The following is a 13,037-nucleotide window of genomic DNA, read 5'->3' on the forward strand; positions in this document are numbered from 1 at the left end:
GATCCTGGAAGTCCTGTAGTAGATGTCCACATCAATGGCACCATCATACCCCACACCCTGATTGATCTAGGGGCTGCCATTAATGTAATGACCAGGGATACATGCTCAAGCTCAATCTTCAAGGTTCCTTGAGGAAGACCTCGACAGTACTGCAATTAGCAGATCGCTCCACTGTGACTCCCGAAGGGATTGTGGAGGATGTCTTGGTCTCTATTGACTCTTGGGAGTATCCTGCAGACTTCCTGGTTCTGCAACCAAAGGCAAAGCTTACTGGATATCCCCTCATTTTGGGAAGGCCTTGGTTAGCCACTGCAGATGCCTATATTAGTTGTCGTGCCGGAAATATGACCATCAAAAATGGTCCTATGTCCAAGCAACTTGCCCTATACCCTCCTACCCAACCCTCTTTGGAGCATGACTTACCACTCTGGTTGGAAGAAGGAGAAGAAGACGAGGTGTATTCAGCACCTCTGTGTACCATAGAAACCAATAGAAGAAATCCCCCAACCGAGGATGATTTGATTGAGACCCTGATCCAGAATCCACCTTCCAGTGCACTATCTTTAGAGAAGTTGGTGGAGGATGCCCAAGCTAGCACCTTAGTGGACCTTTGTACAACCAGCCCTGTCACTCCCAGAGTCAAAAGTGTGGAGTTCAGCCCTGAGAGAGCATTAAAGATCAGCTCCTCCCTATCTCCTTCCCAGGAGAAGGAGTTGTGTAGCCTATTGGCCAGCCACTTAGATGCTTTTGCTTGGAGCTATAAGGAGATGAAAGGAGTCCATCCCTCGGTCTGTACCCATCATATATACATCAAAGAGGATTGTAAACCAGTTAGGCAACCCCAGAGGAGAATGAATCCAGCCCTTAAGGACATTGTCAAGGAAGAATTGCAGAAACTGTTAGATGCCGGATTCATCTACCCCATCTCAGATAGTGAATGGGTGTCCCCTCTAGTGTTGGTTCCCAAGAAGAATGGGAAGTGGAGGATCTGTGTAGATTACCGTGAGCTGAACAAAGCTACCAAAAAAGACCATTTCCCTCTACCTTTCATAGATCAAGTGTTGGATGGACTGGCAGGAAAGAAGTTCTTCTCTTTCCTGGATGGGTTTAGCGGGTACAATCAAATCCAAATCAGCCCGGAAGACCAAGATAAGACCACCTTCACTTTTCCTTGGGGTACCTTTGCCTACCGAGTCCTTCCCTTTGGGCTATGCAATGCTCCTGCTACTTTTCAGAGAGCTGTCTTGAGCATCTTCTCGGAGTTGGTCCATGATGTAGTGGAAATATACATGGATGACTTTACTCCCTATGGGGCCAACTTCCAGGAAGCATTGTCCAACCTGGGGAAAGTCCTAACCAAATGCACCGAGATGAACTTGTCCCTCAGCCCTGAAAAATGTGAATTCCTAATGACTGAAGGGACCGTGCTAGGCCATACCATTTCTTCCCAAGGATTGCAGGTGGATCCTAACAAAATTGCTCTCATCAAGAGGGTTCCACCTCCTCAAAAAGTAAGGGATGTCCGGAGTTTCTTGGGATTAGCAGGATACTACTGGAGATTCATTAAGGACTTCAGCAAGTTAGCCTCACCATTGTTTGGTCTGTTGGCAAAAGATGTGGAGTTTAAGTGGACTGACGATTGTCAGAAGAGTTTGAATGAGTTAAAGGACAAGTTGGTGTCAGCACCAATCTTGAGAGGTCCAAACTGGGCCCTACCTTTCCACATCCACACTGATGCCTCGAACAAAGCCATAGGTGCAGCTTTAGGACAAGTTGAGGAAAAACTTCCATATGCCGTTTACTTTGTCAGCAAAAACTTGTCCAAAGCAGAGCTGAATTACACTGTAACCGAGAAAGAGTTCTTAGCTGTAGTCCATGCACTAAACAAGTTCCGTCATTACATTACCGGGTATCAAACATTTGTACATACTGACCATGCTGCTATTAGATATTTGATGAATAAACCAGATGTGAATGCTCGTATTATTAGATGGTTACTTTTATTGCAGCAGTTTGATCTAACCATTGTTGATAAACCAGGAAGAGAAAATGTTGTTGCTGACTTCTTGTCTAGATTGGATTTGTCTGCAGATGAAGATGGGACGGTGGATGACCAGATGCCTGATGAGCATCTGTTTTCTATCTCAGTACTCTCTCCATGGTTTGCTGATATAGCAAACTACCTTGTTTCGGCTCAGTTCCCTCCGCACCTCTCTTCAAAAGAGAAGAGAAAAATCATCAGAAAGAGTGCCTCATTTACATGGATTGGGGGCAATCTGTTCAAGCTTGGCCCCGATCAGATCTTAAGGCGTTGTGTAAGGGAAGAGGAAGTCTTTGACATCCTCCTCACCTGTCATGATGGGCCTTGTGGAGGACATTTTGCATCAAAGAGAACTGCCTTCAAGATCCTGCAGGCAGGCTACTATTGCCCCACACTTCATCAAGATATCAGAAGATATGTCAGCCAGTGTGACCAATGCCAAAGAATGGGGAAACCGACCCAAAGGGATGAGATGCCTCTTCAACCTCAAGTGACTCTTGAGCCATTTGAGAAGTGGGGCATGGACTTTGTGGGTCCAATCAATCCCTCTTCGAGGCAGAGATCCTACATCATTGTGTTTACTGACTACTTGACAAAGTGGGCAGAGACTAAAGCAATCAAAGCAACAACAGAAGAGAAGGTGGTCGAGTTCTTAAGAGAGAACATCTTCTACAAGTTTGGCTACCCAAGAGAGCTGGTGACCGATCAGGGGAGCCAGTTCACATCCAACTTGATTGAAGATCTTCTAGCTCATCACAAGATCAAGCACAGGACTTCCACCCCCTATCACCCTCAAGCAAATGGGCAGGTGGAAGTCACCAATAGAGCATTAGAAGGGATCTTGACCAAAGTGGTGAGCAGCAGCAGAAAGGACTGGGCAGATCGCCTGGTTGAGGCCACATGGGCTTACAACACCACTTGGAAGACCACCACCGGCTTCACACCTTATGAGCTAGTCTATGGGAAGAAAGCTTTGCTGTCCATTGAGTTTGAGTATAACACTTTGAGGATGGCAGCTCAGCTGGACCTAGATCTCAGCCATGCACAGCAAGAAAGGTTATTGCAGCTGAATGGACTGGATGAGCACCGCATGCAGGCCCTCCTTCACTCAGAAGTGGTTCAACTTCAGAGAAAGGTGTGGCATGACCAACATCTCCATGACAAGCAATTCTAGCCGGGAAATTGGGCTTTGTTGTATGACTCCAGATTCAAAGATTTCAAGGGGAAGTTGAGAACCAGATGGCTAGGACCATATGTAGTGGAGCAGTGCCATGACAATGGATCTGTCCTCATTCGAACCATTGATGAGGAAGCCATTCCCATGCTTGTCAATGGGCACCGATTGAAGATCTACAGAAGACCTCTCTCAAGACAAGAGTTTATCAGCACTATGGAGAAATCTGTTTTGGTCATAGAGAAGGGTTCTGCCTCCACTTTGGGCATACCCTGAAGAGAAAAAAGAAAAAAAAAGAAAAAAAAGAAAAAAGAGAGAAAAAATAAAGATCCTTGGGTGAAAACCTCTCTGAGGCGCCCAAGGCAGGCAGTAGGGGTGAAAACCTCATTGAGGCGCTCCTATTGTCTTTCAAAAAAAAAAAAGAAGAAAGTTTAAAAAAGATCCTTGAGTGAAAACCTCTTTGAGGCGCTCAGGGCAGGTAGCAAGGGTGAAAACCTCTTTGGGGCGCCCCTGCTATCTTTTCAAAAAAAAAAAAAAAGAGAGAAAAAAGAAAAAAACAATAAGCACAATAAAAGTTTTGCATGCAGATGTTCTATGGAGGAGAAGAAGCCTCTCCACTCCAAGCCAGGGGCCTTCATCATGCTATCAAAGGATGTCATCAACACCTCCTCCAAGAATAACAATGCTTTTCAAGGTATGTGCAATTTTTATCATGATTTGGATCTTCTACAGGAAGATACAGTTTTCTACAGGAACAGACAGTCTTCCTACAGGAAGACGCGGATCTTCTACAGGAAAGTGCAAAATTTCTACAGGAAGCTCTGTGTTCTACAGGAAACTTCCTGTAGAAGGTTGCGACGGCCGAAATGTGTTTCAAATGAAGATCTAGCGACTGAGGAGTGGATTGAATGCATGCATGCCACTGATGGCACCCCTGAACATTGCTATTATCTTGCTCCACCATCCTCGTCGCCATGCAACCAAGATCCTTGCAACAGCACAACAAAGCAATGAGTTCTCGTGAAAAAAAAAACATCTGTCAAAGAAAAACCAAGAACCGAGAGCCATACCACATCCACGTTATGCATCAGAAGCGTTGGGATCGTGATCGAGAAGCCAGAACCGCCAGCATGCAGCATGCACCCAAGGAGAAAGGACTGTGACAAGACCCCTCGCGGGGATCCTGTAACAGTTCAACCTGCTCGAGTGAATACCGTCCACAGCACCGCCATCCGAGATAAAACACGGGCGCATGAACGCAAAACCATCCACTCCAGCGTCAGCAACCGGTAGCCATGTGCCTCCGGGTCTGTGTAAGCCGCGTGCAGCAGGTAAATCCATCGTCCACAAACTGGAAATCATGTGCAGCCGCGCGCAGGTAAGTGTTCTAATCCTTCTCTCCATCAAATCGCATGGATATTACTTTGATTTGTTTTGCATGGCATAAGGGTGAATGGTTGAGCGGCCGTAAGGCCAGTTGATTGGCCACATCGGTTAGTGAAGGGATAGTCAGATGATGAGGTGGCAGCCACGACAAAAGACACACGTAGCACGCACGTGAAGATTAGCCCCGTCAACCGTGAAACGAGTTTAACCGAAAAGGGCGGCGGCAGATCTATGGGAATGAATGCGGCAGCAAGCGAATGTGCAGGCGGATGAGGGGTGATGTCACCCAACGGTCCAGCGGGGACAGCTCACCCCCCGCGCCACGAGCTGCGCCGATTCAAAATCTAATCGGCTCGATTAAGCGTGTATATCCATCAACCTCACTTCAAAACTCAAGTAGCTCCTCTGATTACCTCTGCATGTTGATACGCCAAGCTCTCGGCTACCTGAACGCTGGTAAGGCACCTCTTGACCGCTGTCCAACTATAGCTCCCCCCGAAGTCTGCGCACTGCTCCTACAGGAACAGTTTCTACAGGAACGCAGTCCTACAGGAAGCAGTATCTACAGGAAAGCAGTCTCTACAGGAAGGTGAAGTCTTCACGTAAAAAAAGGTGGCGGAAAAGAGGTAACCCTGAAACTCCTTCCGCAATTGGTTTTCAAAGGTGGCAAGGTCATTATTCACAGTCTGGTCATAAAAGATATTGGATTGCCATGCCCATACTATCGCTTCTACAGGATAGAGGTATAATTAGACTGTGGTTTTGTGAATTCATTGCATGCTCTGTCTATAAGACCGAATTCCCTTTGTATTTACCACCTGTGGTCAAAACCACCGTGCTCATCATGCCTGGTGGGTTTATCAGACGAGAGCCCACTGATTCAACCACATTGAGGAGAAATCAGGCAGTGGTAGAGCTCTTTACACAAGCACAGTGGATGTCTTTTTGTGATAAGTTGCAGGGGTACGATGAGGAAGTGGCCGAGGAATTCTTGCAGGCCCTGAGGCCAAAATCCAAGGTGCTGGCCACAGTCAATTTCAGAGGCCTAAGCCTCAAAATAACCCCGCAGTCCATCAGTAGAATCACTGAGCTTCCTATGGGTCTCCCGTGGGATAAAGAAGAACGAAAACAGAGCCAGCAAGCAAAGAAGGAATTCTTTCCACCTGAGGAAGAATTCTCCGAGGATAAGAATGGAGTACGAAGGAATAGTTTGACACCACCTTGGAACGAGGTCAGCTTACAGATTATGAAATATATTACATGTGAGGGGCGCTATAGCATCGTCTGCGGGTACCATTTCCGATTGCTGAACGAATTAAGGCACCGAAGTGAGCTTCCTGTAGAAAAGAAATTAAGCATTCCTTATTTCCTGTTGCAATCTTTAATGGAATGTGCTACGAAGCTGAAGGGTGGTGTCCCAGATCAGGTGGCACACCATGGGCTGATCAAGTTGCCTGTAGAGGATGCACTGCACTCCTATAAAGTTCCCCTCTCCTGGGAGTCATTTAGAAATCTAACACGAGATGGGGACATGAAAATGCTGGTCGAAGATAGTGGCTCCTCCAGCAGTGAAGACAAAGAGGCAGTGGCCAAAGAAAAGAGGAAACCAGGTCCGAAGACCCCTGCCACGGTGCAGAGGAAGGAACAAAAGAGGAAGCAAGAAGAAAAGGAAGACGAAGAGGAGGGTGACACACCTGTTTTGACAGCAAGAGAACAGAGGATGAAGAGCAGAATGGACAAAGCGGAGGTGGTCCCTGTCAGCCCAAGCACCTCGTCAGCTCCTGCAGTCAAAGCCAAAAGCAAAATCCATGCAGCCAAGCAAGAAAAGGTGGTCACAGTTGCATCTACAGGGAAACAAACGCAGGCTTCTACAGGAAGCCCAAGAACAACGCTTACAGGAAAGCAGACGAAGGCTTCTACAGGAGGCTCAAAAACAGAGAAGGGATCTTCTACAAAAGACCCACAGAGCGTAAAGAAAGGGTCTTCTACAGGAGGGCCGAAAGTGGACAAAGTAGGGTCTTCTACAGGAAGCCCAAAAATTCAAGAAAAGGCTTCTACAAGAAGCCCAAAACTGCTAAAGGAAAAAGCTTCTACAGGAAGCCCGAAAGAAAAAGGAAAAGCTCCTGCAGGAAGCCCAGACGTGCTAAAAGAAAAGGCTCCTACGGGAAGCCCAAGAGCTAAGGAAGATGCTCCTGCAGGGAGCCCAAAACCGGTCAAGGAAGGGTCTTCTGCAGGAAGCCCGAAACCAAAGGAGGAGGGACCCTCTACAAGGAGCTCTGAGAGAGCAAAGCACAAGAAAGAGAAGTCTAGCATCCTCGAAAAGGAGGCGGCAGCGGCACTGGCTGCCCTCAACACACCGGCAAAACCCAAAGAAAAGAGAGAGAGGGAGATCCCTCTACCTTCCGAAGCAAGGAGGAGTCAGAGAATGAAAACAGACAAGTCGCAGCCTCCACCCAGCAGCCAACCCACTTCAGGAGACATCCCTACTTCACCCAGTACAAGAACTCCCTCTAAAACACAGGCCACCCCTGAGAAGGGAAGCCCAAAAGTCACTTCCTGGACGTGGAAAATAGGCCAGTCGCCTTCTGAAGCCCGGCTCAAGGAAATGAAAAAGGGGGAAGAAGCACCACCCTCATCTCCACCTGAGGCAGAGAAAACAGAGGCCCCAAAAATAGAGAAGAAGGAGCAGGTTCTGGGCCCTAGCTCTCGGCCAAGGACAAGGAGCCGGGGAAAAATTGCTCAAGGATGAGCAAATGGTTCAGCTGGGGGGTGATGATGAGCCCCAATTTTGGTACAATTTGGGCTCATTTTGGCCTATTCTACTTGCTCAAACCATTCATTTTTTATTGCTTATGCATGCATTTCTTAGTTTATTCATGTTGTTTGTAGGAAGAAGGGTAGGCACTCTCTCTACGTGACTAATGCATTATGATTCCAGGTTTTGGCATTAAAAGGGAGCAAGAGACAACGAAAAAGGAGATAAGGAGACAATGAGGTGGCACTGCTGGTTTTTAGGAGAGGATGTTCACGGTTCTAGGGACATCCCTCGTGATTCCCACCAAGAACTCCGAGCTCTAATCCATCTCCCCTCCGAGCTTAAAAGCAGCCAGCTGTTCTACAGGAACAGCAGTTATAAACTGCTCTACAGGAACAGCAATTATGACCATCCTATAGGATCAGCAGTTCAACTCTAGTTGGACAGCCGAGCTCCTAAAATCAAGGACACTTGTTGGATCATCGTTTTTGTATAAGTATGGAGGCCTTAGCCTTAGATAGGTTGTTGAAACTCTCGTATTGCTATTGTAATTTTGGAGCACAGTTCAGTTTTCATTCCTTTTTGTAAGCCAATTTGGCATGACATCAGATTATGAATAAAGAAGGCAGTTTGTGATCTAGTTCTGAGTTTCTTAAGGAGACTATAGCTCTCAGGTTAGGGCCCAACCTGAGAGCCATAGGTCCCCTCTGCTGTAGTGTTGTTTCCATTTCATTTCAGCACTTTGAGCTTTTCATTTGCACATGCAATTCGAATTACAGGTTGTTAAGTTGGACTTTTTCATGAGTTAGATAGGAGTTGCTTATGGTGAATTTGTTTCCACTTGCGTAGTGTAGCAGAGGATAGATATAATCAATTGGAGCTCCAACAAAAAGGTTGTTAAGGCTCACTGCCGTCTCATCTGGGATTGGAGTGCAGTCCATGACTAGCCACCAAAAACACGCATTTCTTTACTTGATGATTGTTGCAATATAGTCATGGTCATGTTAGATGCTTCCCTGTCATTCACACCTGCACCACACACCTTCATCACAACTTCATACACCTTTCTCTCCACGTTTTGGATTGCTGTTCATTGAATTTACAAGCACAGGTAGTTTAGGTTAATGCATTTTTGGTTTAGTGACAGTCATAAGCATTTGTTCCATTTACACTGCTTTCTCTCATTCCATTACTTCATTCTCCATCTTGATCATGCATGCACACACATCTTCGACCCCTGCTCCGCTCTGTTATCTCCCAAAGTCTTTCACTCCTCACGTACCTCCATTCTCTAGCCCTTTCATTGACCTAGCCCTCTATCTTCCAACCTACTCCCTACATTCACTCCCTATCCTATTCCTCCACTTCTACAGCCATCACCAGCCTCATTCCTACCTTACACATCTCCCCCTACCATTCCATTACTCCTCCATCACTCCAAACACTCACGGTAGGTCATCCTGTAGCCATTTGTAGACATCCTGTAGAAAACAGAGTATCCTGTAGGATCCTCCACAGCCATCCTGTAGGAGGCCACTCTCTCGGTTGCTGAGCATCTGAATGTGAGGAACCTCTGTGGATGGATGCTAAGGATCCCTAGGGACCTCTCCTAGCCTCCCCAACCTATCCCATGCTTTCCTTCCTTCTCCATCCCATCTGCACAACCAAACCCTAGTTAGCACAAGATCACAATCATTCCACACACTTAAAGGAAAATACAAAAACATATCTTTCATGATGCAAGTAGTTTAGATCCATGCATTTGCACTTATTAGAGGTAACAGCAGCATTGGTAGAAGTTTCATTCACATTTCTTGCATTGTAGAGGTTAGACTAGTTAAATTAGGGTTTCCTAGGTTTACATGCTTTGATTTGCTTTCAGTTCATTTTTGTCAAGTAAAGTAGCTTTCCTTTGAGATTAGCTTTCATCCATCAATTAGCAAGCTTCTTCTGAGAGCCTATAGAAGTTGGCTTGAGCCCTAGCGGACTTGTGCCAGCTGACCAAGTGACAGCTGCGACAAGAGCTAGTACTTGTGCATATAGCACCGTCGCTTCCAAGTTTGTACGAACTACCGGGTTGATAAAATGAGAGACAGGAAGCCCCAGGAGTTGTAGCATTATTGCTACAATACTGGAGCTCACCAGTCATTTTTTCACATCTGGTCAATAGGCCTACAAATTGGATCAATCCACATCCGTGAACATGTTGTCATCATCCCTACATAAAGCCCTAAGCATGAAATTTCCAAAAAGTTTGAGTTTTTGGGATTAACTGCTCAAAATCAATGTTTTTAGCCCAAGCGCACCCTGCCCCTTTGGCCACCTGCATTCAACGCTAGTTCTCCCTTTTGCACTAATGTTGGTTAGCGCTAGTTGCTCCTTGTTGGGGGTGCATTGATTTTAGAAATTTAGGAAAATTAAAAATATTTCTGAAGCTTCCTCTTCCAGAAGCTTCCAGGGGTTGTTTTAACCATTTACCTTAGATAAGAAGCTCAAGTCCTATTTGATCCTACCTTGGAGACTTCACCCTTTATCCATTTATTTTATCTTCCCATCATAAGTGGATCTCAAGCTCATTATGGTAAATCCTAAACTACCATTCCTCTCCTATAAATTTACTGCCATCAATAGCATCAAGTTTGGATTTTGGAGATTGATTATGCCCTTATTCTGTTGCCTTGAATCTAGAGGAGTCATCATCTTCATGCATTAGGGTGACATTGAGGTGTGCTTTCTGACAACGAAGGACAAGTCAACTTGGGGAGATATCTACATGATCAACTGCCATTCTTGGTTGTAAAATATCTCTTATTTCTATTAATACAAAGAGTATGTTGCTTTCCTATATGTTTTGTGTTACATTTACATTCATGTATTTCAATACCTTATTGATTCATTGAATAGAGTAATTGAATTATGCTATGTAGATGTTGTGGATCCTTGGCTTGTTTTAGTTGCATGTGCAAATCCTAATTATAGTAATCAGACCAACAATTGGAGCTTACAGGCAAGGAGGAAAGTAAATATTGTGACGGATTCGAATTAGGATTCTTTCCCATTCTTTAATTTCTCTAAGGAAAATTATATATTATTTGCCTTCTAATGTTCTAGACCAATCCACTAGGTCTAGGGAAACTACCTTTGTCCGCAATCACAAATTCCATGTAACTATGATATAATTCGTTCATATTAAAATTTAATACATAGTTCAAACAACATTTCTATAAATGTATATAATGTTATCAACTTTCCTAAATTTACAAATACAAGTTTTATTCGATTTTATTATGTTTGAGGTTATCTACAAAATCTTAGTCATAATGCACGTCGTCAATAATTATTTTTTTCTTACATTGAAATCAATGCACAATGTTAAACTAATTACCTTGAAATTAATGTACAATATATATATATATATATATATATATATATATATATATATATATATATATATATATATATATATATATATATATATATATATATATATATATATATATATATATATATATATACATCATTTATCATAATTCAACGTCTTCATTGAAATCAATGCATTTAATGCAAGCAATGAAATAGGATGAGAAATGAATATATACATTAAAATCAATGCATCTAATGCTGCAAGCGATCAAATAGGATTAGAAATCAACCTATACACTTAAACCAATGCATCTAATGCTAGAAATAAAATAGGATTAGGAATCAACATCTAAACGGAAATCAATGCGTCTAATGCAATCTAAATCAAAAGATATTATAAATTCACATATTTAATGAAATAAATGCATCTAATGTAAGCAATGAAATAGAATTAGAAATCAACAAAGGCACCCCGTGATGACAGAAAAATCCGCTGCACGCACCACCAATTCCTTCTTCTCTTGGACAGAGTATTCCTTCAGTGCAGTCCCTGTGGTCAGAAAGCAGATTATGTCTTCGAAGCGTCCGTCCACGACGTGCATCGAAAAAAGTTAAGCGTCAGTAGTCCCTCCTCCAAATTAGTGGGTTCCTGTTAAAATTGGAAACTAGGGCCAAACTCCATGTGGGTCACCTTATTCATGGCTCATAATATTTTTCCTAGATTCCTCTCATCGAGAGGTGTAGGATTGATCTAAAGATCATCCGATTCTGATAAGTATTTATGGAGATATGAATTTATTTTGATTATGGAATAATTATCAAGCCAACCAACAACTCATGTAGGCTCGAAAGCCCAATAGGCGCATCTATTCATCATCAGCATTTGTATATAAATACAAGAGGTATTTTCCTCATTTGGATACACACTGATCATCATATCTCTCTCTCTGGTAAGCGGCGAAAGCTTGCACTAGTGCGGGGCGAAATCTTGCACTGGTGTGCGGTGAAATCTTGCACTAGTGCGCATCGAAATCTTGCACTGGTGTGTGGCAAAATCTTGCACTGGTGCGTGATGAAATCTTTCACTGGTGTGCGGAAAAATCTTGCACTAGTGCACAGCGAAATCTTGCACTTGTGCGTGGCGAAATCTTGCACTAGTGTGCGGCGAAATCTTGCACTGGTGCGCGGTGAAATCTTGGACTGGTGCGCAGCGAATTCTTGGACTGGTGCGCGGTGAAACCTTGGAATGGTGCACGGCAAAGTCTTGGACTGGTGCATGGTGAACAACTCACCAGTGGAAACTTGACAAGTTCGATCTAGGGTTTGCTGCCCCAGTTTAGGGCTAATCTAGGGTTTGTTGCTGCTGATATAAATCAAATCTATGTGCTATTTCTCTCTGCTGAATTATTAAAGATAAAAGAATATTTGATCAAAGGGTTTCCCCATATTGGGGTTTGTCCCAGGCTAGCCACCACATCTTGTGTCTCTTGTCTTGGCTTGTTTTTTGTTTATCGTTTAATGTTCTATCTGCACTTTACTTAATGTACATGTGATTGCTAATCTGTGGATAATAATAAGAAAAAGAAGTAAATTTCTCTAAGCATAGAACATACCATAACTTAACATGGGATTAGAGCTGAGCTGAAGACAAATCCCGAGTAAGAGCAAGAGAAATCACCGAAGTGAAGATTGGTAGGCTATCCAAAAAGAATTCATGGGATCCTCAACACACTTCCCTACTGAAGACAAGCTCTGTGAGAAGTCTGACTACCACGAATGGAAGATGTCTCTCGATCTAACATTAGAAGAATAGGAAGTGTTGGACCATGTGAAAGGCAGAATTGTTGAGCCTCCATCAAATGCTTCTGTTGCTGCTAGGAACAAATGGACCTAAGGGTGGAAGAAAAGGATGATGTTTCATTTGTGATAAAGCAAGTCACTATGCAAGGGACTGCCCTGATAGAAGGGACTCACACTGGGACAATGATCAAAATCCCTCTCATGGCAATGTCTCTCTTAAATTGAATCAAGGCAATACGATCCACTTACAGGACGTATTATATGTACCTGACCTCAAGAAGAACCTAGTGTCCATGTTAGCAATGGAAGTCAAAGGTTACAGGGTGGCACTCATCGATGAAAAGGTACATGCTTGAAAATATATTTTCCAAAGATTTTTTTGAGTTCAGGGTTGTATCAAGTTGTAGAAAGTCCACTAGGAACCATGTCCATTGACACAACACCAGAGATTTGTGAGTCAGATGGTGACAAGGATGCCTAAATTCAAAAAGAGCATGAAGGTACATGTCTGAGATGTA

This window comes from Pinus tabuliformis, chromosome 2_2 (assembly GCF_031772625.1).
Source record: "Pinus tabuliformis cultivar Carrire ecotype Pingquan chromosome 2_2, CPIR1, whole genome shotgun sequence".
NCBI lineage: Eukaryota > Viridiplantae > Streptophyta > Pinopsida > Pinales > Pinaceae > Pinus > Pinus tabuliformis.